General features: G+C 45.6%; 8 non-coding genes across 8 annotated transcripts; all 8 read right to left on the minus strand.

Annotated features, from left to right (window-relative positions):
- Nucleotides 1–1,670: 1,670 nt before the first annotated feature.
- On the minus strand, nucleotides 1,671–1,744 carry trnai-aau (transfer RNA isoleucine (anticodon AAU)). The gene has a single exon. It is a non-coding gene; the product is annotated as a tRNA-Ile (tRNA).
- A 2,041-nt stretch (nucleotides 1,745–3,785) lies between these two features.
- Nucleotides 3,786–3,859, minus strand: trnai-aau (transfer RNA isoleucine (anticodon AAU)). Its single transcript has one exon. It is a non-coding gene; the product is annotated as a tRNA-Ile (tRNA).
- Nucleotides 3,860–5,900: 2,041 nt separating this feature from the next.
- trnai-aau (transfer RNA isoleucine (anticodon AAU)) lies at nucleotides 5,901–5,974 on the minus strand. Its single transcript has one exon. It is a non-coding gene; the product is annotated as a tRNA-Ile (tRNA).
- A 2,041-nt stretch (nucleotides 5,975–8,015) lies between these two features.
- trnai-aau (transfer RNA isoleucine (anticodon AAU)) lies at nucleotides 8,016–8,089 on the minus strand. Its single transcript has one exon. It is a non-coding gene; the product is annotated as a tRNA-Ile (tRNA).
- Nucleotides 8,090–10,130: 2,041 nt separating this feature from the next.
- Nucleotides 10,131–10,204, minus strand: trnai-aau (transfer RNA isoleucine (anticodon AAU)). Its single transcript has one exon. It is a non-coding gene; the product is annotated as a tRNA-Ile (tRNA).
- A 4,138-nt stretch (nucleotides 10,205–14,342) lies between these two features.
- Nucleotides 14,343–14,416, minus strand: trnai-aau (transfer RNA isoleucine (anticodon AAU)). The gene has a single exon. It is a non-coding gene; the product is annotated as a tRNA-Ile (tRNA).
- A 2,034-nt stretch (nucleotides 14,417–16,450) lies between these two features.
- On the minus strand, nucleotides 16,451–16,524 carry trnai-aau (transfer RNA isoleucine (anticodon AAU)). Its single transcript has one exon. It is a non-coding gene; the product is annotated as a tRNA-Ile (tRNA).
- A 2,038-nt stretch (nucleotides 16,525–18,562) lies between these two features.
- On the minus strand, nucleotides 18,563–18,636 carry trnai-aau (transfer RNA isoleucine (anticodon AAU)). The gene has a single exon. It is a non-coding gene; the product is annotated as a tRNA-Ile (tRNA).
- Nucleotides 18,637–22,473: the final 3,837 nt, after the last annotated feature.

The following is a 22,473-nucleotide window of genomic DNA, read 5'->3' on the forward strand; positions in this document are numbered from 1 at the left end:
GAACCTTATGCCAAATGCATTGGAATTGTAATCTATCAGTGAGGTTCTTTCTGCTGCCGAACGACGCAGTTGCTTTGGTGTCAGCAACAGCTCAGAAGTCAATTGCACGTTTTGCTCAATGACTCATGTTGCTTATGCAATCTTCGTTTGACAGCAAGTTATCAGGCCTTCCTGCAGAGTTTGTCAGCGACAGGTCAGCTGCTAAAACGATTGCTTCAGACAGCATGCTACACCCTACATTTGAAAATGGAAAAGGTGAAAACGTTTACAGGCTGAACACTCGCTCACGATTTCGCCTGGCGCGTCAGAGGCTGGGAGCTGATCTTACGGAGGTTTTTCAATCATGAGGGGGATGAATCGGGTAAATAGACAAGTTCCTTTCGCTCAGGTGGGGCAGTTCAGAACTAGAGGGTATAAATCTGGTGTGGGAGGGTGAGAATTCGAAAGGCAGTGAGGGGCAACGGCTGCACGCAGAGGGTGGTGCGTTTCTGGAATAACTTACCAGACCAGCTGGTGATGGATGGTATAATTCCAATACTGTTAAGGAATCTGGGCGTGTACTTGAATCGGAAGGGTTGAGAGAGAAATGGGTCAAGTGCATGCAATCGCGGCTGGATGAGTTGAGGATATCTGTTCGGAATGGACGAGTGCGACCGAAGACTGTGTTTTCAGTGCTGTCCACATCTATTGGCTCCACGATAGTGCAGGTGAAATGATAAAAAAGATGAATAAAAAGAAGAAGTAAAATTGTCTGAAGTTGTTGAATTCAAACAACTTCAGGTAATTTTATTTCAATTATTTTATTTATCTTTTTTAGTTGTGTTTTTTTTTTCACTGTTCTGTACCTCTTATTTCTTGACTGTCTCTCTTTCTCTCGCTCCCCACTCTCTCAATACCTTTTTCCTCACCTCTTCCCGCTTTGCTACCCTTCTCCCCTGTTTTCCATTTTGTCTCTGCTTCACCCATCCCTCACATATTTTGTCACATAGCGCTGGCTTGAGCCTGGGTCATTCACGCCTCTTAATCTCCCTTTAATCTCTCCATGCACTGTCATTATCACCTTTGCATCTGGAGCCTTGACTCACCTTCTCTCAGCGTGGTGGAAATAGCTCCATAATACTCCCCCTTTGTTTTTATCTTTATCTTTAATCAGTTAGACTCGAAACGTCAGCTCTTTTCTCTCCTTGCAGATGGTGCCAGACCTGCAGAGATTTTCCAGCATTTTCTCTTTTGGTTTCAGATTCCAGCATCCGCAGTAATTTGCTTTTATTAATGGCTCTGTGATATTGCTGGTGATATGATAACTCCAGTGTCGATGCATGAGAGGTGAGCAAGCGAACGAATTGCCTCTGGAAGTCGTGTGACGAGTATTAACAGAGATCCAGGAAAATAACACGAACGAATCTTTGATTGAATTGAAGCCTGAACTCTGGTTCCCCTCCGAGACTGTGCCAGGTCTGCCTTTTTCCTGCACATATTTCATGTTTTGCATTTGTTGGCGAAAAGAACTGAGACTGGTTGTTTTGCTGCCGACAACATCCACCAGTCATCACCTGTACGGCGATCAAGTCGTGCGTCTATCCTTGTCAAATGCGTTATTGCGCAGGTGGCGCTTCCGGCTTTGTGGAGCACGTCGCTTGGAAACACAGCAACCACACAAGCGCTGCATGAGGTCAGTGTGGGGATCGAACCCACGACCTTGGCGTTATTAGCACCACGCTCAAACCAGCTGAGCTAACCGACCAACGCTAGCGGCTTGGCGAAAGCAAATGCCTATATTGCCGGTGCCCACAACCACGGCTGCTCTGCATTTTCTGCTTCTCATCGATCGCACGATAGTCTGAAGTATTTCCTTTCGTTGCAAAGCTTTTCAACATAAAAAAACATTTACTTTTCCGAACGCGCATACTCGAGTTAACCATTTGCTCTGATATCTAAAATTAAGCACAATGTCCGGACGCATGCAATTTCAATCGCAACGCCACCAGCTCAGCTGCAGCTTCTCACGTTGACAAATTTCGTCTGGAGAACCGTACCTTCAAGGATCGCTCACTGTTCTTCTGGATACTCACAGACCTTTGGAGTCAGGGTTATGTGCTGCTGATTAACTGCTACGAACCTTATGCCAAATGCATTGGAATTGTAATCTATCAGTGAGGTTCTTTCTGCTCCCGAACGACGCAGTTGCTTTGGTGTCAGCAACAGCTCAGAAGTCAATTGCACGTTTTGCTCAATGACTCATGTTGCTTATGCAATCTTCGTTTGACAGCAAGTTATCAGGCCTTCCTGCAGAGTTTGTCAGCGACAGGTCAGCTGCTAAAACGATTGCTTCAGACAGCATGCTACACCCTACATTTGAAAATGGAAAAGGTGCAAACGTTTACAGGCTGAACACTCGCTCACGATTTCGCCTGGCGCGTCAGAGGCTGGGAGCTGATCTTACGGAGGTTTTTCAATCATGAGGGGGATGAATCGGGTAAATAGACAAGTTCCTTTCGCTCAGGTGGGGCAGTTCAGAACTAGAGGGTATAAATCTGGTGTGGGAGGGTGAGAATTCGAAAGGCAGTGAGGGGCAACGGCTGCACGCAGAGGGTGGTGCGTTTCTGGAATAACTTACCAGACCAGCTGGTGATGGATGGTATAATTCCAATACTGTTAAGGAATCTGGGCGTGTACTTGAATCGGAAGGGTTGAGAGAGAAATGGGTCAAGTGCATGCAATCGCGGCTGGATGAGTTGAGGATATCTGTTCGGAATGGACGAGTGCGACCGAAGACTGTGTTTTCAGTGCTGTCCACATCTATTGGCTCTATGATAGTGCAGGTGAAATGATAAAAAAGATGAATAAAAAGAAGAAGTAAAATTGTCTGAAGTTGTTGAATTCAAACAACTTCAGGTAATTTTATTTCAATTATTTTATTTATCTTTTTTAGTTGTGTTTTTTTTTTCACTGTTCTGTACCTCTTATTTCTTGACTGTCTCTCTTTCTCTCGCTCCCCACTCTCTCAATACCTTTTTCCTCACCTCTTCCCGCTTTGCTACCCTTCTCCCCTGTTTTCCATTTTGTCTCTGCTTCACCCATCCCTCACATATTTTGTCACATAGCGCTGGCTTGAGCCTGGGTCATTCACGCCTCTTAATCTCCCTTTAATCTCTCCATGCACTGTCATTATCACCTTTGCATCTGGAGCCTTGACTCACCTTCTCTCAGCGTGGTGGAAATAGCTCCATAATACTCCCCCTTTGTTTTTATCTTTATCTTTAATCAGTTAGACTCGAAACGTCAGCTCTTTTCTCTCCTTGCAGATGGTGCCAGACCTGCTGAGATTTTCCAGCATTTTCTCTTTTGGTTTCAGATTCCAGCATCCGCAGTAATTTGCTTTTATTAATGGCTCTGTGATATTGCTGGTGATATGATAACTCCAGTGTCGATGCATGAGAGGTGAGCAAGCGAACGAATTGCCTCTGGAAGTCGTGTGACGAGTATTAACAGAGATCCAGGAAAATAACACGAACGAATCTTTGATTGAATTGAAGCCTGAACTCTGGTTCCCCTCCGAGACTGTGCCAGGTTTGCCTTTTTCCTGCACATATTTCATGTTTTGCATTTGTTGGCGAAAAGAACTGAGACTGGTTGTTTTGCTGCCGACAACATCCACCAGTCATCACCTGTACGGCGATCAAGTCGTGCGTCTATCCTTGTCAAATGCGTTATTGCGCAGGTGGCGCTTCCGGCTTTGTGGAGCACGTCGCTTGGAAACACAGCAACCACACAAGCGCTGCATGAGGTCAGTGCGGGGATCGAACCCACGACCTTGGCGTTATTAGCACCACGCTCAAACCAGCTGAGCTAACCGACCAACGCTAGCGGCTTGGCGAAAGCAAATGCCTATATTGCCGGTGCCCACAACCACGGCTGCTCTGCATTTTCTGCTTCTCATCGATCGCACGATAGTCTGAAGTATTTCCTTTCGTTGCAAAGCTTTTCAACATAAAAAAACATTTACTTTTCCGAACGCGCATACTCGAGTTAACCATTTGCTCTGATATCTAAAATTAAGCACAATGTCCGGACGCATGCAATTTCAATCGCAACGCCACCAGCTCAGCTGCAGCTTCTCACGTTGACAAATTTCGTCTGGAGAACCGTACCTTCAAGGATCGCTCACTGTTCTTCTGGATACTCACAGACCTTTGGAGTCAGGGTTATGTGCTGCTGATTAACTGCTACGAACCTTATGCCAAATGCATTGGAATTGTAATCTATCAGTGAGGTTCTTTCTGCTGCCGAACGACGCAGTTGCTTTGGTGTCAGCAACAGCTCAGAAGTCAATTGCACGTTTTGCTCAATGACTCATGTTGCTTATGCAATCTTCGTTTGACAGCAAGTTATCAGGCCTTCCTGCAGAGTTTGTCAGCGACAGGTCAGCTGCTAAAACGATTGCTTCAGACAGCATGCTACACCCTACATTTGAAAATGGAAAAGGTGAAAACGTTTACAGGCTGAACACTCGCTCACGATTTCGCCTGGCGCGTCAGAGGCTGGGAGCTGATCTTACGGAGGTTTTTCAATCATGAGGGGGATGAATCGGGTAAATAGACAAGTTCCTTTCGCTCAGGTGGGGCAGTTCAGAACTAGAGGGTATAAATCTGGTGTGGGAGGGTGAGAATTCGAAAGGCAGTGAGGGGCAACGGCTGCACGCAGAGGGTGGTGCGTTTCTGGAATAACTTACCAGACCAGCTGGTGATGGATGGTATAATTCCAATACTGTTAAGGAATCTGGGCGTGTACTTGAATCGGAAGGGTTGAGAGAGAAATGGGTCAAGTGCATGCAATCGCGGCTGGATGAGTTGAGGATATCTGTTCGGAATGGACGAGTGCGACCGAAGACTGTGTTTTCAGTGCTGTCCACATCTATTGGCTCCACGATAGTGCAGGTGAAATGATAAAAAAGATGAATAAAAAGAAGAAGTAAAATTGTCTGAAGTTGTTGAATTCAAACAACTTCAGGTAATTTTATTTCAATTATTTTATTTATCTTTTTTAGTTGTGTTTTTTTTTTCACTGTTCTGTACCTCTTATTTCTTGACTGTCTCTCTTTCTCTCGCTCCCCACTCTCTCAATACCTTTTTCCTCACCTCTTCCCGCTTTGCTACCCTTCTCCCCTGTTTTCCATTTTGTCTCTGCTTCACCCATCCCTCACATATTTTGTCACATAGCGCTGGCTTGAGCCTGGGTCATTCACGCCTCTTAATCTCCCTTTAATCTCTCCATGCACTGTCATTATCACCTTTGCATCTGGAGCCTTGACTCACCTTCTCTCAGCGTGGTGGAAATAGCTCCATAATACTCCCCCTTTGTTTTTATCTTTATCTTTAATCAGTTAGACTCGAAACGTCAGCTCTTTTCTCTCCTTGCAGATGGTGCCAGACCTGCAGAGATTTTCCAGCATTTTCTCTTTTGGTTTCAGATTCCAGCATCCGCAGTAATTTGCTTTTATTAATGGCTCTGTGATATTGCTGGTGATATGATAACTCCAGTGTCGATGCATGAGAGGTGAGCAAGCGAACGAATTGCCTCTGGAAGTCGTGTGACGAGTATTAACAGAGATCCAGGAAAATAACACGAACGAATCTTTGATTGAATTGAAGCCTGAACTCTGGTTCCCCTCCGAGACTGTGCCAGGTCTGCCTTTTTCCTGCACATATATCATGTTTTGCATTTGTTGGCGAAAAGAACTGAGACTGGTTGTTTTGCTGCCGACAACATCCACCAGTCATCACCTGTACGGCGATCAAGTCGTGCGTCTATCCTTGTCAAATGCGTTATTGCGCAGGTGGCGCTTCCGGCTTTGTGGAGCACGTCGCTTGGAAACACAGCAACCACACAAGCGCTGCATGAGGTCAGTGCGGGGATCGAACCCACGACCTTGGCGTTATTAGCACCACGCTCAAACCAGCTGAGCTAACCGACCAACGCTAGCGGCTTGGCGAAAGCAAATGCCTATATTGCCGGTGCCCACAACCACGGCTGCTCTGCATTTTCTGCTTCTCATCGATCGCACGATAGTCTGAAGTATTTCCTTTCGTTGCAAAGCTTTTCAACATAAAAAAACATTTACTTTTCCGAACGCGCATACTCGAGTTAACCATTTGCTCTGATATCTAAAATTAAGCACAATGTCCGGACGCATGCAATTTCAATCGCAACGCCACCAGCTCAGCTGCAGCTTCTCACGTTGACAAATTTCGTCTGGAGAACCGTACCTTCAAGGATCGCTCACTGTTCTTCTGGATACTCACAGACCTTTGGAGTCAGGGTTATGTGCTGCTGATTAACTGCTACGAACCTTATGCCAAATGCATTGGAATTGTAATCTATCAGTGAGGTTCTTTCTGCTGCCGAACGACGCAGTTGCTTTGGTGTCAGCAACAGCTCAGAAGTCAATTGCACGTTTTGCTCAATGACTCATGTTGCTTATGCAATCTTCGTTTGACAGCAAGTTATCAGGCCTTCCTGCAGAGTTTGTCAGCGACAGGTCAGCTGCTAAAACGATTGCTTCAGACAGCATGCTACACCCTACATTTGAAAATGGAAAAGGTGAAAACGTTTACAGGCTGAACACTCGCTCACGATTTCGCCTGGCGCGTCAGAGGCTGGGAGCTGATCTTACGGAGGTTTTTCAATCATGAGGGGGATGAATCGGGTAAATAGACAAGTTCCTTTCGCTCAGGTGGGGCAGTTCAGAACTAGAGGGTATAAATCTGGTGTGGGAGGGTGAGAATTCGAAAGGCAGTGAGGGGCAACGGCTGCACGCAGAGGGTGGTGCGTTTCTGGAATAACTTACCAGACCAGCTGGTGATGGATGGTATAATTCCAATACTGTTAAGGAATCTGGGCGTGTACTTGAATCGGAAGGGTTGAGAGAGAAATGGGTCAAGTGCATGCAATCGCGGCTGGATGAGTTGAGGATATCTGTTCGGAATGGACGAGTGCGACCGAAGACTGTGTTTTCAGTGCTGTCCACATCTATTGGCTCCACGATAGTGCAGGTGAAATGATAAAAAAGATGAATAAAAAGAAGAAGTAAAATTGTCTGAAGTTGTTGAATTCAAACAACTTCAGGTAATTTTATTTCAATTATTTTATTTATCTTTTTTAGTTGTGTTTTTTTTTTCACTGTTCTGTACCTCTTATTTCTTGACTGTCTCTCTTTCTCTCGCTCCCCACTCTCTCAATACCTTTTTCCTCACCTCTTCCCGCTTTGCTACCCTTCTCCCCTGTTTTCCATTTTGTCTCTGCTTCACCCATCCCTCACATATTTTGTCACATAGCGCTGGCTTGAGCCTGGGTCATTCACGCCTCTTAATCTCCCTTTAATCTCTCCATGCACTGTCATTATCACCTTTGCATCTGGAGCCTTGACTCACCTTCTCTCAGCGTGGTGGAAATAGCTCCATAATACTCCCCCTTTGTTTTTATCTTTATCTTTAATCAGTTAGACTCGAAACGTCAGCTCTTTTCTCTCCTTGCAGATGGTGCCAGACCTGCAGAGATTTTCCAGCATTTTCTCTTTTGGTTTCAGATTCCAGCATCCGCAGTAATTTGCTTTTATTAATGGCTCTGTGATATTGCTGGTGATATGATAACTCCAGTGTCGATGCATGAGAGGTGAGCAAGCGAACGAATTGCCTCTGGAAGTCGTGTGACGAGTATTAACAGAGATCCAGGAAAATAACACGAACGAATCTTTGATTGAATTGAAGCCTGAACTCTGGTTCCCCTCCGAGACTGTGCCAGGTCTGCCTTTTTCCTGCACATATTTCATGTTTTGCATTTGTTGGCGAAAAGAACTGAGACTGGTTGTTTTGCTGCCGACAACATCCACCAGTCATCACCTGTACGGCGATCAAGTCGTGCGTCTATCCTTGTCAAATGCGTTATTGCGCAGGTGGCGCTTCCGGCTTTGTGGAGCACGTCGCTTGGAAACACAGCAACCACACAAGCGCTGCATGAGGTCAGTGTGGGGATCGAACCCACGACCTTGGCGTTATTAGCACCACGCTCAAACCAGCTGAGCTAACCGACCAACGCTAGCGGCTTGGCGAAAGCAAATGCCTATATTGCCGGTGCCCACAACCACGGCTGCTCTGCATTTTCTGCTTCTCATCGATCGCACGATAGTCTGAAGTATTTCCTTTCGTTGCAAAGCTTTTCAACATAAAAAAACATTTACTTTTCCGAACGCGCATACTCGAGTTAACCATTTGCTCTGATATCTAAAATTAAGCACAATGTCCGGACGCATGCAATTTCAATCGCAACGCCACCAGCTCAGCTGCAGCTTCTCACGTTGACAAATTTCGTCTGGAGAACCGTACCTTCAAGGATCGCTCACTGTTCTTCTGGATACTCACAGACCTTTGGAGTCAGGGTTATGTGCTGCTGATTAACTGCTACGAACCTTATGCCAAATGCATTGGAATTGTAATCTATCAGTGAGGTTCTTTCTGCTCCCGAACGACGCAGTTGCTTTGGTGTCAGCAACAGCTCAGAAGTCAATTGCACGTTTTGCTCAATGACTCATGTTGCTTATGCAATCTTCGTTTGACAGCAAGTTATCAGGCCTTCCTGCAGAGTTTGTCAGCGACAGGTCAGCTGCTAAAACGATTGCTTCAGACAGCATGCTACACCCTACATTTGAAAATGGAAAAGGTGCAAACGTTTACAGGCTGAACACTCGCTCACGATTTCGCCTGGCGCGTCAGAGGCTGGGAGCTGATCTTACGGAGGTTTTTCAATCATGAGGGGGATGAATCGGGTAAATAGACAAGTTCCTTTCGCTCAGGTGGGGCAGTTCAGAACTAGAGGGTATAAATCTGGTGTGGGAGGGTGAGAATTCGAAAGGCAGTGAGGGGCAACGGCTGCACGCAGAGGGTGGTGCGTTTCTGGAATAACTTACCAGACCAGCTGGTGATGGATGGTATAATTCCAATACTGTTAAGGAATCTGGGCGTGTACTTGAATCGGAAGGGTTGAGAGAGAAATGGGTCAAGTGCATGCAATCGCGGCTGGATGAGTTGAGGATATCTGTTCGGAATGGACGAGTGCGACCGAAGACTGTGTTTTCAGTGCTGTCCACATCTATTGGCTCTATGATAGTGCAGGTGAAATGATAAAAAAGATGAATAAAAAGAAGAAGTAAAATTGTCTGAAGTTGTTGAATTCAAACAACTTCAGGTAATTTTATTTCAATTATTTTATTTATCTTTTTTAGTTGTGTTTTTTTTTTCACTGTTCTGTACCTCTTATTTCTTGACTGTCTCTCTTTCTCTCGCTCCCCACTCTCTCAATACCTTTTTCCTCACCTCTTCCCGCTTTGCTACCCTTCTCCCCTGTTTTCCATTTTGTCTCTGCTTCACCCATCCCTCACATATTTTGTCACATAGCGCTGGCTTGAGCCTGGGTCATTCACGCCTCTTAATCTCCCTTTAATCTCTCCATGCACTGTCATTATCACCTTTGCATCTGGAGCCTTGACTCACCTTCTCTCAGCGTGGTGGAAATAGCTCCATAATACTCCCCCTTTGTTTTTATCTTTATCTTTAATCAGTTAGACTCGAAACGTCAGCTCTTTTCTCTCCTTGCAGATGGTGCCAGACCTGCAGAGATTTTCCAGCATTTTCTCTTTTGGTTTCAGATTCCAGCATCCGCAGTAATTTGCTTTTATTAATGGCTCTGTGATATTGCTGGTGATATGATAACTCCAGTGTCGATGCATGAGAGGTGAGCAAGCGAACGAATTGCCTCTGGAAGTCGTGTGACGAGTATTAACAGAGATCCAGGAAAATAACACGAACGAATCTTTGATTGAATTGAAGCCTGAACTCTGGTTCCCCTCCGAGACTGTGCCAGGTTTGCCTTTTTCCTGCACATATTTCATGTTTTGCATTTGTTGGCGAAAACAACTGAGACTGGTTGTTTTGCTGCCGACAACATCCACCAGTCATCACCTGTACGGCGATCAAGTCGTGCGTCTATCCTTGTTAAATGCGTTATTGCGCAGGTGGCGCTTCCGGCTTTGTGGAGCACGTCGCTTGGAAACACAGCAACCACACAAGCGCTGCATGTGGTCAGTGTGGGAATCGAACCCACGACCATGGCGTTATTAACACCACGCTCTAACCAGCTGAGCTAACCGACCAACGCTCGAGGCGGGGCGAAAGCAAATGCCTATATTGCCGGTGCCCACAACCACGGCTGCTCTGCATTTTCTGCTTCTCATCGATCGCACGATAGTCTGAAGTATTTCCTTTCGTTGCAAAGCTTTTCAACATAAAAAAACATTTACTTTTCCGAACGCGCATACTCGAGTTAACCATTTGCTCTGATATCTAAAATTAAGCACAATGTCCGGACGCATGCAATTTCAATCGCAACGCCACCAGCTCAGCTGCAGCTTCTCACGTTGACAAATTTCGTCTGGAGAACCGTACCTTCAAGGATCGCTCACTGTTCTTCTGGATACTCACAGACCTTTGGAGTCAGGGTTATGTGCTGCTGATTAACTGCTACGAACCTTATGCCAAATGCATTGGAATTGTAATCTATCAGTGAGGTTCTTTCTGCTCCCGAACGACGCAGTTGCTTTGGTGTCAGCAACAGCTCAGAAGTCAATTGCACGTTTTGCTCAATGACTCATGTTGCTTATGCAATCTTCGTTTGACAGCAAGTTATCAGGCCTTCCTGCAGAGTTTGTCAGCGACAGGTCAGCTGCTAAAACGATTGCTTCAGACAGCATGCTACACCCTACATTTGAAAATGGAAAAGGTGCAAACGTTTACCGGCTGAACACTCGCTCACGATTTCGCCTGGCGCGTCAGAGGCTGGGAGCTGATCTTACGGAGGTTTTTCAATCATGAGGGGGATGAATCGGGTAAATAGACAAGTTCCTTTCGCTCAGGTGGGGCAGTTCAGAACTAGAGGGTATAAATCTGGTGTGGGAGGGTGAGAATTCGAAAGGCAGTGAGGGGCAACGGCTGCACGCAGAGGGTGGTGCGTTTCTGGAATAACTTACCAGACCAGCTGGTGATGGATGGTATAATTCCAATACTGTTAAGGAATCTGGGCGTGTACTTGAATCGGAAGGGTTGAGAGAGAAATGGGTCAAGTGCATGCAATCGCGGCTGGATGAGTTGAGGATATCTGTTCGGAATGGACGAGTGCGACCGAAGACTGTGTTTTCAGTGCTGTCCACATCTATTGGCTCTATGATAGTGCAGGTGAAATGATAAAAAAGATGAATAAAAAAAAGAAGTAAAATTGTCTGAAGTTGTTGAATTCAAACAACTTCAGGTAATTTTATTTCAATTATTTTATTTATCTTTTTTAGTTGTGTTTTTTTTCACTGTTCTGTACCTCTTATTTCTTGACTGTCTCTCTTTCTCTCGCTCCCCACTCTCTCAATACCTTTTTCCTCTCCTCTTCCCGCTTTGCTACCCTTCTCCCCTGTTTTCCATTTTGTCTCTGCTTCACCCATCCCTCACATATTTTGTCACATAGCGCTGGCTTGAGCCTGGGTCATTCACGCCTCTTAATCTCCCTTTAATCTCTCCATGCACTGTCATTATCACCTTTGCATCTGGAGCCTGGACTCACCTTCTCTCAGCGTGGTGGAAATAGCTCCATAATACTCCCCCTTTGTTTTTATCTTTATCTTTAATCAGTTAGACTCGAAGCGTCAGCTCTTTTCTCTCCTTGCAGATGGTGCCAGACCTGCTGAGATTTTCCAGCATTTTCTCTTTTGGTTTCAGATTCCAGCATCCGCAGTAATTTGCTTTTATTAATGGCTCTGTGATATTGCTGGTGATATGATAACTCCAGTGTCGATGCATGAGAGGTGAGCAAGCGAACGAATTGCCTCTGGAAGTCGTGTGACGAGTATTAACAGAGATCCAGGAAAATAACACGAACGAATCTTTGATTGAATTGAAGCCTGAACTCTGGTTCCCCTCCGAGACTGTGCCAGGTCTGCCTTTTTCCTGCACATATTTCATGTTTTGCATTTGTTGGCGAAAACAACTGAGACTGGTGGTTTTGCTGCCGACAACATCCACCAGTCATCACTTGTACGCCGTGCGTCTATCCCTGTCAAATGTTTTATTGCGCAGGTGGCGCTTCCGGCGTTGTGGAGCACGTCGCTGGGAAACACAGCAACCACACAAGCGCTGCGTGTGGTCAGCGCGGGGATCGAACCCACGACCTTGGCGTTATTCGCACCACGCTCTAACCAGCTGAGCTAACCGAGCAACGCTGGCGGCTTGGCGAAAGCAAATGCCTATATTGCCGGTGCCCACAACCACGGCTGCTCTGCATTTTCTGCTTCTCATCGATCGCACGATAGTCTGAAGTATTTCCTTTCGTTGCAAAGCTTTTCAACATAAAAAAACATTTACTTTTCCGAACGCGCATACTCGAGTTAACCATTTGCTCTGATATCTAAAATTAAGCACAATGTCCGGACGCATGCAATTTCAATCGCAACGCCACCAGCTCAGCTGCAGCTTCTCACGTTGACAAATTTCGTCTGGAGAACCGTACCTTCAAGGATCGCTCACTGTTCTTCTGGATACTCACAGACCTTTGGAGTCAGGGTTATGTGCTGCTGATTAACTGCTACGAACCTTATGCCAAATGCATTGGAATTGTAATCTATCAGTGAGGTTCTTTCTGCTCCCGAACGACGCAGTTGCTTTGGTGTCAGCAACAGCTCAGAAGTCAATTGCACGTTTTGCTCAATGACTCATGTTGCTTATGCAATCTTCGTTTGACAGCAAGTTATCAGGCCTTCCTGCAGAGTTTGTCAGCGACAGGTCAGCTGCTAAAACGATTGCTTCAGACAGCATGCTACACCCGACATTTGAAAATGGAAAAGGTGCAAACGTTTACAGGCTGAACACTCGCTCACTATTTCGCCTGGCGTGTCAGAGGCTGGGAGCTGATCTTACGGAGGTTTTTCAATCATGAGGGGGATGAATCGGGTAAATAGACAAGTTCCTTTCGCTCAGGTGGGGCAGTTCAGAACTAGAGGGTATAAATCTGGTGTGGGAGGGTGAGAATTCGAAAGGCAGAGAGGGGCAACGGCTGCACGCAGAGGGTGGTGCGTTTCTGGAATAACTTACCAGACCAGCTGGTGATGGATGGTATAATTCCAATACTGTTAAGGAATCTGGGCGTGTACTTGAATCGGAAGGGTTGAGAGAGAAATGGGTCAAGTGCATGCAATCGCGGCTGGATGAGTTGAGGATATCTGTTCGGAATGGACGAGTGCGACCGAAGACTGTGTTTTCAGTGCTGTCCACATCTATTGGCTCTATGATAGTGCAGGTGAAATGGTAAAAAAGATGAATTAAAAAAAGAAGTAAAATTGTCTGAAGTTGTTGAATTCAAACAACTTCAGGTAATTTTATTTCAATTATTTTATTTATCTTTTATAGTTGTGTTTTTTTTTTCACTGTTCTGTACCTCTTATTTCTTGACTGTCTCTCTTTCTCTCGCTCCCCACTCTCTCAATACCTTTTTGCTCTCCTCTTCCCGCTTTGCTACCCTTCTCCCCTGTTTTCCATTTTGTCTCTGCTTCACCCATCCCTCACATATTTTGTCACATAGCGCTGGCTTGAGCCTGGGTCATTCACGCCTCTTAATCTCCCTTTAATCTCTCCATGCACTGTCATTATCACCTTTGCATCTGGAGCCTTGACTCACCTTCTCTCAGCGTGGTGGAAATAGCTCCATAATACTCCCCCTTTGTTTTTATCTTTATCTTTAATCAGTTAGACTCGAAACGTCAGCTCTTTTCTCTCCTTGCAGATGGTGCCAGACCTGCTGAGATTTTCCAGCATTTTCTCTTTTGGTTTCAGATTCCAGCATCCGCAGTAATTTGCTTTTATTAATGGCTCTGTGATATTGCTGGTGATATGATAACTCCAGTGTCGATGCATGAGAGGTGAGCAAGCGAACGAATTGCCTCTGGAAGTCGTGTGACGAGTATTAACAGAGATCCAGGAAAATAACACGAACGAATCTTTGATTGAATTGAAGCCTGAACTCTGGTTCCCCTCCGAGACTGTGCCAGGTCTGCCTTTTTCCTGCACATATTTCGCATTTGTTGGCGAAAACAACTGAGACTGGTTGTCGTGCTGCCGACAACATCCACCAGTCATCACCTGTACGGCGATCAAGTCGTGCGTTTATCCCTGTCAAATGTTTTATTGCGCAGGTGGCGCTTCCGGCTTTGTGGAGCACTTCGCTTGGAAACACAGCAACCACACAAGCGCTGCGTGTGGTCACTGTGGGGATCGAACCCACGACCTTGGCGTTATTAGCACCACGCTCTAACCAGCTGAGCTAACCGACCAACGCTGGCGGCTAGGCGAAAGCAAATGCCTATATTGCCGGTGCCCACAACCACGGCTGCTCTGCATTTTCTGCTTCTCATCGATCGCACGATAGTCTGAAGTATTTCCTTTCGTTGCAAAGCTTTTCAACATAAAAAAACATTTACTTTTCCGAACGCGCATACTCGAGTTAACCATTTGCTCTGATATCTAAAATTAAGCACAATGTCCGGACGCATGCAATTTCAATCGCAACGCCACCAGCTCAGCTGCAGCTTCTCACGTTGACAAATTTCGTCTGGAGAACCGTACCTTCAAGGATCGCTCACTGTTCTTCTGGATACTCACAGACCTTTGGAGTCAGGGTTATGTGCTGCTGATTAACTGCTACGAACCTTATGCCAAATGCATTGGAATTGTAATCTATCAGTGAGGTTCTTTCTGCTGCCGAACGACGCAGTTGCTTTGGTGTCAGCAACAGCTCAGAAGTCAATTGCACGTTTTGCTCAATGACTCATGTTGCTTATGCAATCTTCGTTTGACAGCAAGTTATCAGGCCTTCCTGCAGAGTTTGTCAGCGACAGGTCAGCTGCTAAAACGATTGCTTCAGACAGCATGCTACACCCGACATTTGAAAATGGAAAAGGTGCAAACGTTTACAGGCTGAACACTCGCTCACTATTTCGCCTGGCGTGTCAGAGGCTGGGAGCTGATCTTACGGAGGTTTTTCAATCATGAGGGGGATGAATCGGGTAAATAGACAAGTTCCTTTCGCTCAGGTGGGGCAGTTCAGAACTAGAGGGTATAAATCTGGTGTGGGAGGGTGAGAATTCGAAAGGCAGAGAGGGGCAACGGCTGCACGCAGAGGGTGGTGCGTTTCTGGAATAACTTACCAGACCAGCTGGTGATGGATGGTATAATTCCAATACTGTTAAGGAATCTGGGCGTGTACTTGAATCGGAAGGGTTGAGAGAGAAATGGGTCAAGTGCATGCAATCGCGGCTGGATGAGTTGAGGATATCTGTTCGGAATGGACGAGTGCGACCGAAGACTGTGTTTTCAGTGCTGTCCACATCTATTGGCTCTATGATAGTGCAGGTGAAATGGTAAAAAAGATGAATTAAAAAAAGAAGTAAAATTGTCTGAAGTTGTTGAATTCAAACAACTTCAGGTAATTTTATTTCAATTATTTTATTTATCTTTTATAGTTGTGTTTTTTATTTCACTGTTCTGTACCTCTTATTTCTTGACTGTCTCTCTTTCTCTCGCTCCCCACTCTCTCAATACCTTTTTGCTCTCCTCTTCCCGCTTTGCTACCCTTCTCCCCTGTTTTCCATTTTGTCTCTGCTTCACCCATCCCTCACATATTTTGTCACATAGCGCTGGCTTGAGCCTGGGTCATTCACGCCTCTTAATCTCCCTTTAATCTCTCCATGCACTGTCATTATCACCTTTGCATCTGGAGCCTTGACTCACCTTCTCTCAGCGTGGTGGAAATAGCTCCATAATACTCCCCCTTTGTTTTTATCTTTATCTTTAATCAGTTAGACTCGAAACGTCAGCTCTTTTCTCTCCTTGCAGATGGTGCCAGACCTGCAGAGATTTTCCAGCATTTTCTCTTTTGGTTTCAGATTCCAGCATCCGCAGTAATTTGCTTTTATTAATGGCTCTGTGATATTGCTGGTGATATGATAACTCCAGTGTCGATGCATGAGAGGTGAGCAAGCGAACGAATTGCCTCTGGAAGTCGTGTGACGAGTATTAACAGAGATCCAGGAAAATAACACGAACGAATCTTTGATTGAATTGAAGCCTGAACTCTGGTTCCCCTCCGAGACTGTGCCAGGTCTGCCTTTTTCCTGCACATATTTCGCATTTGTTGGCGAAAACAACTGAGACTGGTTGTCTTGCTGCCGACAACATCCACCAGTCATCACCTGTACGGCGATCAAGTCGTGCGTTTATCCCTGTCAAATGTTTTATTGCGCAGGTGGCGCTTCCGGCTTTGTGGAGCACTTCGCTTGGAAACACAGCAACCACACAAGCGCTGCGTGTGGTCAGTGTGGGGATCGAACCCACGACCTTGGCGTTATTAGCACCACGCTCTAACCAGCTGAGCTAACCGACCAACGCTGGCGGCTAGGCGAAAGCAAATGCCTATATTGCCGGTGCCCACAACCACGGCTGCTCTGCATTTTCTGCTTCTCATCGATCGCACGATAGTCTGAAGTATTTCCTTTCGTTGCAAAGCTTTTCAACATAAAAAAACATTTACTTTTCCGAACGCGCATACTCGAGTTAACCATTTGCTCTGATATCTAAAATTAAGCACAATGTCCGGACGCATGCAATTTCAATCGCAACGCCACCAGCTCAGCTGCAGCTTCTCACGTTGACAAATTTCGTCTGGAGAACCGTACCTTCAAGGATCGCTCACTGTTCTTCTGGATACTCACAGACCTTTGGAGTCAGGGTTATGTGCTGCTGATTAACTGCTACGAACCTTATGCCAAATGCATTGGAATTGTAATCTATCAGTGAGGTTCTTTCTGCTCCCGAACGACGCAGTTGCTTTGGTGTCAGCAACAGCTCAGAAGTCAATTGCACGTTTTGCTCAATGACTCATGTTGCTTATGCAATCTTCGTTTGACAGCAAGTTATCAGGCCTTCCTGCAGAGTTTGTCAGCGACAGGTCAGCTGCTAAAACGATTGCTTCAGACAGCATGCTACACCCTACATTTGAAAATGGAAAAGGTGCAAACGTTTACAGGCTGAACACTCGCTCACTATTTCGCCTGGCGCGTCAGAGGCTGGGAGCTGATCTTACGGAGGTTTTTCAATCATGAGGGGGATGAATCGGGTAAATAGACAAGTTCCTTTCGCTCAGGTGGGGCAGTTCAGAACTAGAGGGTATAAATCTGGTGTGGGAGGGTGAGAATTCGAAAGGCAGAGAGGGGCAACGGCTGCACGCAGAGGGTGGTGCGTTTCTGGAATAACTTACCAGACCAGCTGGTGATGGATGGTATAATTCCAATACTGTTAAGGAATCTGGACGTGTACTTGAATCGGAAGGGTTGAGAGAGAAATGGGTCAAGTGCATGCAATCGCGGCTGGATGAGTTGAGGATATCTGTTCGGAATGGACGAGTGCGACCGAAGACTGTGTTTTCAGTGCTGTCCACATCTATTGGCTCTATGATAGTGCAGGTGAAATGATAAAAAAGATGAATAAAAAAAAGAAGTAAAATTGTCTGAAGTTGTTGAATTCAAACAACTTCAGGTAATTTTATTTCAATTATTTTATTTATCTTTTTTAGTTGTGTTTTTTTTTCACTGTTCTGTACCTCTTATTTCATGACTGTCTCTCTTTCTCTCGCTCCCCACTCTCTCAATACCTTTTTCCTCTCCTCTTCCCGCTTTGCTACCCTTCTCCCCTGTTTTCCATTTTGTCTCTGCTTCACCCATCCCTCACATATTTTGTCACAAAGCGCTGCCTTGAGCCTGGGTCATTCACGCCTCTTAATCTCCCTTTAATCTCTCCATGCACTGTCATTATCACCTTTGCATCTGGAGCCTTGACTCACCTTCTCTCAGCGTGGTGGAAATAGCTCCATAATACTCCCCCTTTGTTTTTATCTTTATCTTTAATCAGTTAGACTCGAAACGTCAGCTCTTTTCTCTCCTTGCAGATGGTGCCAGACCTGCAGAGATTTTCCAGCATTTTCTCTTTTGGTTTCAGATTCCAGCATCCGCAGTAATTTGCTTTTATTAATGGCTCTGTGATATTGCTGGTGATATGATAACTCCAGTGTCGATGCATGAGAGGTGAGCAAGCGAACGAATTGCCTCTGGAAGTCGTGTGACGAGTATTAACAGAGATCCAGGAAAATAACACGAACGAATCTTTGATTGAATTGAAGCCTGAACTCTGGTTCCCTTCCGAGACTGCCAGTTCTGCCTTTTTCTTGCACATATTTCATGTTTTGCATTGGTTGGCGAAAACAACTGAGACTGGTTGTTTTGCTGCCGACAACATCCACCAGTCATCACCTGTACGGCGATCAAGTCGTGCGTCTATCCCTGTCAAATGTTTTATTGCGCAGGTGGCGCTACCGGCTTTGTGGAGCACGTCGCTTGGAAACACAGCAACCACACAAGCGCTGCGTGTGGTCAGTGTGGGGATCGAACCCACGACCTTGGCGTTATTAGCACCACGCTCTAACCAGCTGAGCTAACCGACCAACGCTGGCGGCTTGGCGAAAGCAAATGCCTATATTGCCGGTGCCCACAACCACGGCTGCTCTGCATTTTCTGCTTCTCATCGATCGCACGATAGTCTGAAGTATTTCCTTTCGTTGCAAAGCTTTTCAACATAAAAAAACATTTACTTTTCCGAACGCGCATACTCGAGTTAACCATTTGCTCTGATATCTAAAATTAAGCACAATGTCCGGACGCATGCAATTTCAATCGCAACGCCACCAGCTCAGCTGCAGCTTCTCACGTTGACAAATTTCGTCTGGAGAACCGTACCTTCAAGGATCGCTCACTGTTCTTCTGGATACTCACAGACCTTTGGAGTCAGGGTTACGTGCTGCTGATTAACTGCTACGAACCTTATGCCAAATGCATTGGAATTGTAATCTATCAGTGAGGTTCTTTCTGCTCCCGAACGACGCAGTTGCTTTGGTGTCAGCAACAGCTCAGAAGTCAATTGCACGTTTTGCTCAATGACTCATGTTGCTTATGCAATCTTCGTTTGACAGCAAGTTATCAGGCCTTCCTGCAGAGTTTGTCAGCGACAGGTCAGCTGCTAAAACGATTGCTTCAGACAGCATGCTACACCCTACATTTGAAAATGGAAAAGGTGCAAACGTTTACAGGCTGAACACTCGCTCACTATTTCGCCTGGCGCGTCAGAGGCTGGGAGCTGATCTTACGGAGGTTTTTCAATCATGAGGGGGATGAATCGGGTAAATAGACAAGTTCCTTTCGCTCAGGTGGGGCATTTCAGAACTAGAGGGTATAAATCTGGTGTGGGAGGGTGAGAATTCGAAAGGCAGTGAGGGGCAACGGCTGCACGCAGAGGGTGGTGCGTTTCTGGAATAACTTACCAGACCAGCTGGTGATGGATGGTATAATTCCAATACTGTTAAGGAATCTGGGCGTGTACTTGAATAGGAAGGGTTGAGAGAGAAATGGGTCAAGTGCATGCAATCGCGGCTGGATGAGTTGAGGATATCTGTTCGGAATGGACGAGTGCGACCGAAGACTGTGTTTTCAGTGCTGTCCACATCTAATGGCTCTATGATAGTGCAGGTGAAATGATAAAAAAGATGAATAAAAAAAAGAAGTAGAATTGTCTGAAGTTGTTGAATTCAAACAACTTCAGGTAATTTTATTTCAATTATTTTATTTATCTTTTTTAGTTGTGTTTTTTTTTTCACTGTTCTGTACCTCTTATTTCTTGACTGTCTCTCTTTCTCTCGCTCCCCACTCTCTCAATACCTTTTTCCTCTCCTCTTCCCGCTTTGCTACCCTTCTCCCCTGTTTTCCATTTTGTCTCTGCTTCACCCATCCCTCACATATTTTGTCACATAGCGCTGGCTTGAGCCTGGGTCATTCACGCCTCTTAATCTCCCTTTAATCTCTCCATGCACTGTCATTATCACCTTTGCATCTGGAGCCTTGACTCACCTTCTCTCAGCGTGGTGGAAATAGCTCCATAATACTCCCCTTTGTTTTTATCTTTATCTTTAAATAGTTAGACTCGAAACGTCAGCTCTTTTCTCGCCTTGCAGATGGTGCCAGACCTGCTGAGATTTTCCAGCATTTTCTCTTTTGGAGTCAGATTCCAGCATTCTCAGTAATTTGCTTTTATTAATGGCTCTGTGATATTGCTGGTGATATGATAACTCCAGTGTCGATGCATGAGAGGTGAGCAAGCGAACGAATTGCCTCTGGAAGTCGTGTGACGAGTATTAACAGAGATCCAGGAAAATAACACGAACGAATCTTTGATTGAATTGAAGCCTGAACTCTGGTCCCCTCCGAGACTGTGCCAGGTCTGCGTTTTTCCTGCGCATATTTCATGTTCTGCATTTGTTGGCGAAAACAACAGAGACTGGTTGTTTTGCTGCCGACAACATCCACCAGTACGGCGATAAAGTCGTGCGTCTATCCCTGTCAAATGTTTTATTGCGCAGGTGGCGCTTCCGGCTTTGTGGAGCACGTCGCTTGGAAACACAGCAACCACACAAGCGCTGCATGTGGTCAGTGTGGCGTTATTAGCACCACGCTCTAACCAGCTGAGCTAACCGAGCAACGCTGGCGGCTTGGCGAAAGCAAATGCCTATATTGCCGGTGCCCACAACCACGGCTGCTCTGCATTTTCTGCTTCTCATCGATCGCACGATAGTCTGAAGTATTTCCTTTCGTTGCAAAGCTTTTCAACATAAAAAAACATTTACTTTTCCGAACGCGCATACTCGAGTTAACCATTTGCTCTGATATCTAAAATTAAGCACAATGTCCGGACGCATGCAATTTCAATCGCAACGCCACCAGCTCAGCTGCAGCTTCTCACGTTGACAAATTTCGTCTGGAGAACCGTACCTTCAAGGATCGCTCACTGTTCTTCTGGATACTCACAGACCTTTGGAGTCAGGGTTATGTGCTGCTGATTAACTGCTACGAACCTTATGCCAAATGCATTGGAATTGTAATCTATCAGTGAGGTTCTTTCTGGTCCCGAACGACGCAGTTGCTTTGGTGTCAGCAACAGCTCAGAAGTCAATTGCACGTTTTGCTCATTGACTCATGTTGCTTATGCAATCTTCGTTTGACAGCAAGTTATCAGGCCTTCCTGCAGAGTTTGTCAGCGACAGGTCAGCTGCTAAAACGATTGCTTCAGACAGCATGCTACACCCTACATTTGAAAATGGAAAAGGTGCAAACGTTTACAGGCTGAACACTCGCTCACTATTTCGCCTGGCGCGTCAGAGGCTGGGAGCTGATCTTACGGAGGTTTTTCAATCATGAGGGGGATGAATCGGGTAAATAGACAAGTTCCTTTCGCTCAGGTGGGGCAGTTCAGAACTAGAGGGTATAAATCTGGTGTGGGAGGGTGAGAATTCGAAAGGCAGTGAGGGGCAACGGCTGCACGCAGAGAGTGGTGCGTTTCTGGAATAACTTACCAGACCAGCTGGTGATGGATGGTATAATTCCAATACTGTTAAGGAATCTGGGCGTGTACTTGAATCGGAAGGGTTGAGAGAGAAATGGGTCAAGTGCATGCAATCGCGGCTGGATGAGTTGAGGATATCTGTTCGGAATGGACGAGTGCGACCGAAGACTGTGTTTTCAGTGCTGTCCACATCTATTGGCTCTATGATAGTGCAGGTGAAATGATAAAAAAGATGAATAAAAAAAAGAAGTAAAATTGTCTGATGTTGTTGAATTCAAACAACTTCAGGTAATTTTATTTCAATTATTTTATTTATCTTTTATAGTTGTGTTTTTTTTTCACTGTTCTGTACCTCTTATTTCTTGACTGTCTCTCTTTCTCTCGCTCCCCACTCTCTCAATACCTTTTTCCTCTCCTCTTCCCGCTTTGCTACCCTTCTCCCCTGTTTTCCATTTTGTCTCTGCTTCACCCATCCCTCACATATTTTGTCACATAGCGCTGGCTTGAGCCTGGGTCATTCACGCCTCTTAATCTCCCTTTAATCTCTCCATGCACTGTCATTATCACCTTTGCATCTGGAGCCTTGACTCACCTTCTCTCAGCGTGGTGGAAATAGCTCCATAATACTCCCCCTTTGTTTTTATCTTTATCTTTAATCAGTTAGACTCGAAAAGTCAGCTCTTTTCTCTCCTTGCAGATGGTGCCAGACCTGCTGAGATTTTCCAGCATTTTCTCTTTTGGTTTCAGATTCCAGCATCCGCAGTAATTTGCTTTTATTAGTGGCTCTGTGATATTGCTGGTGATATGATAACTCCAGTGTCGATGCATGAGAGGTGAGCAAGCGAACGAATTGCCTCTGGAAGTCGTGTGACGAGTATTAACAGAGATCCAG

This window comes from Chiloscyllium punctatum, chromosome 1, assembly GCF_047496795.1.
Source record: "Chiloscyllium punctatum isolate Juve2018m chromosome 1, sChiPun1.3, whole genome shotgun sequence".
Taxonomy (NCBI): domain Eukaryota; kingdom Metazoa; phylum Chordata; class Chondrichthyes; order Orectolobiformes; family Hemiscylliidae; genus Chiloscyllium; species Chiloscyllium punctatum.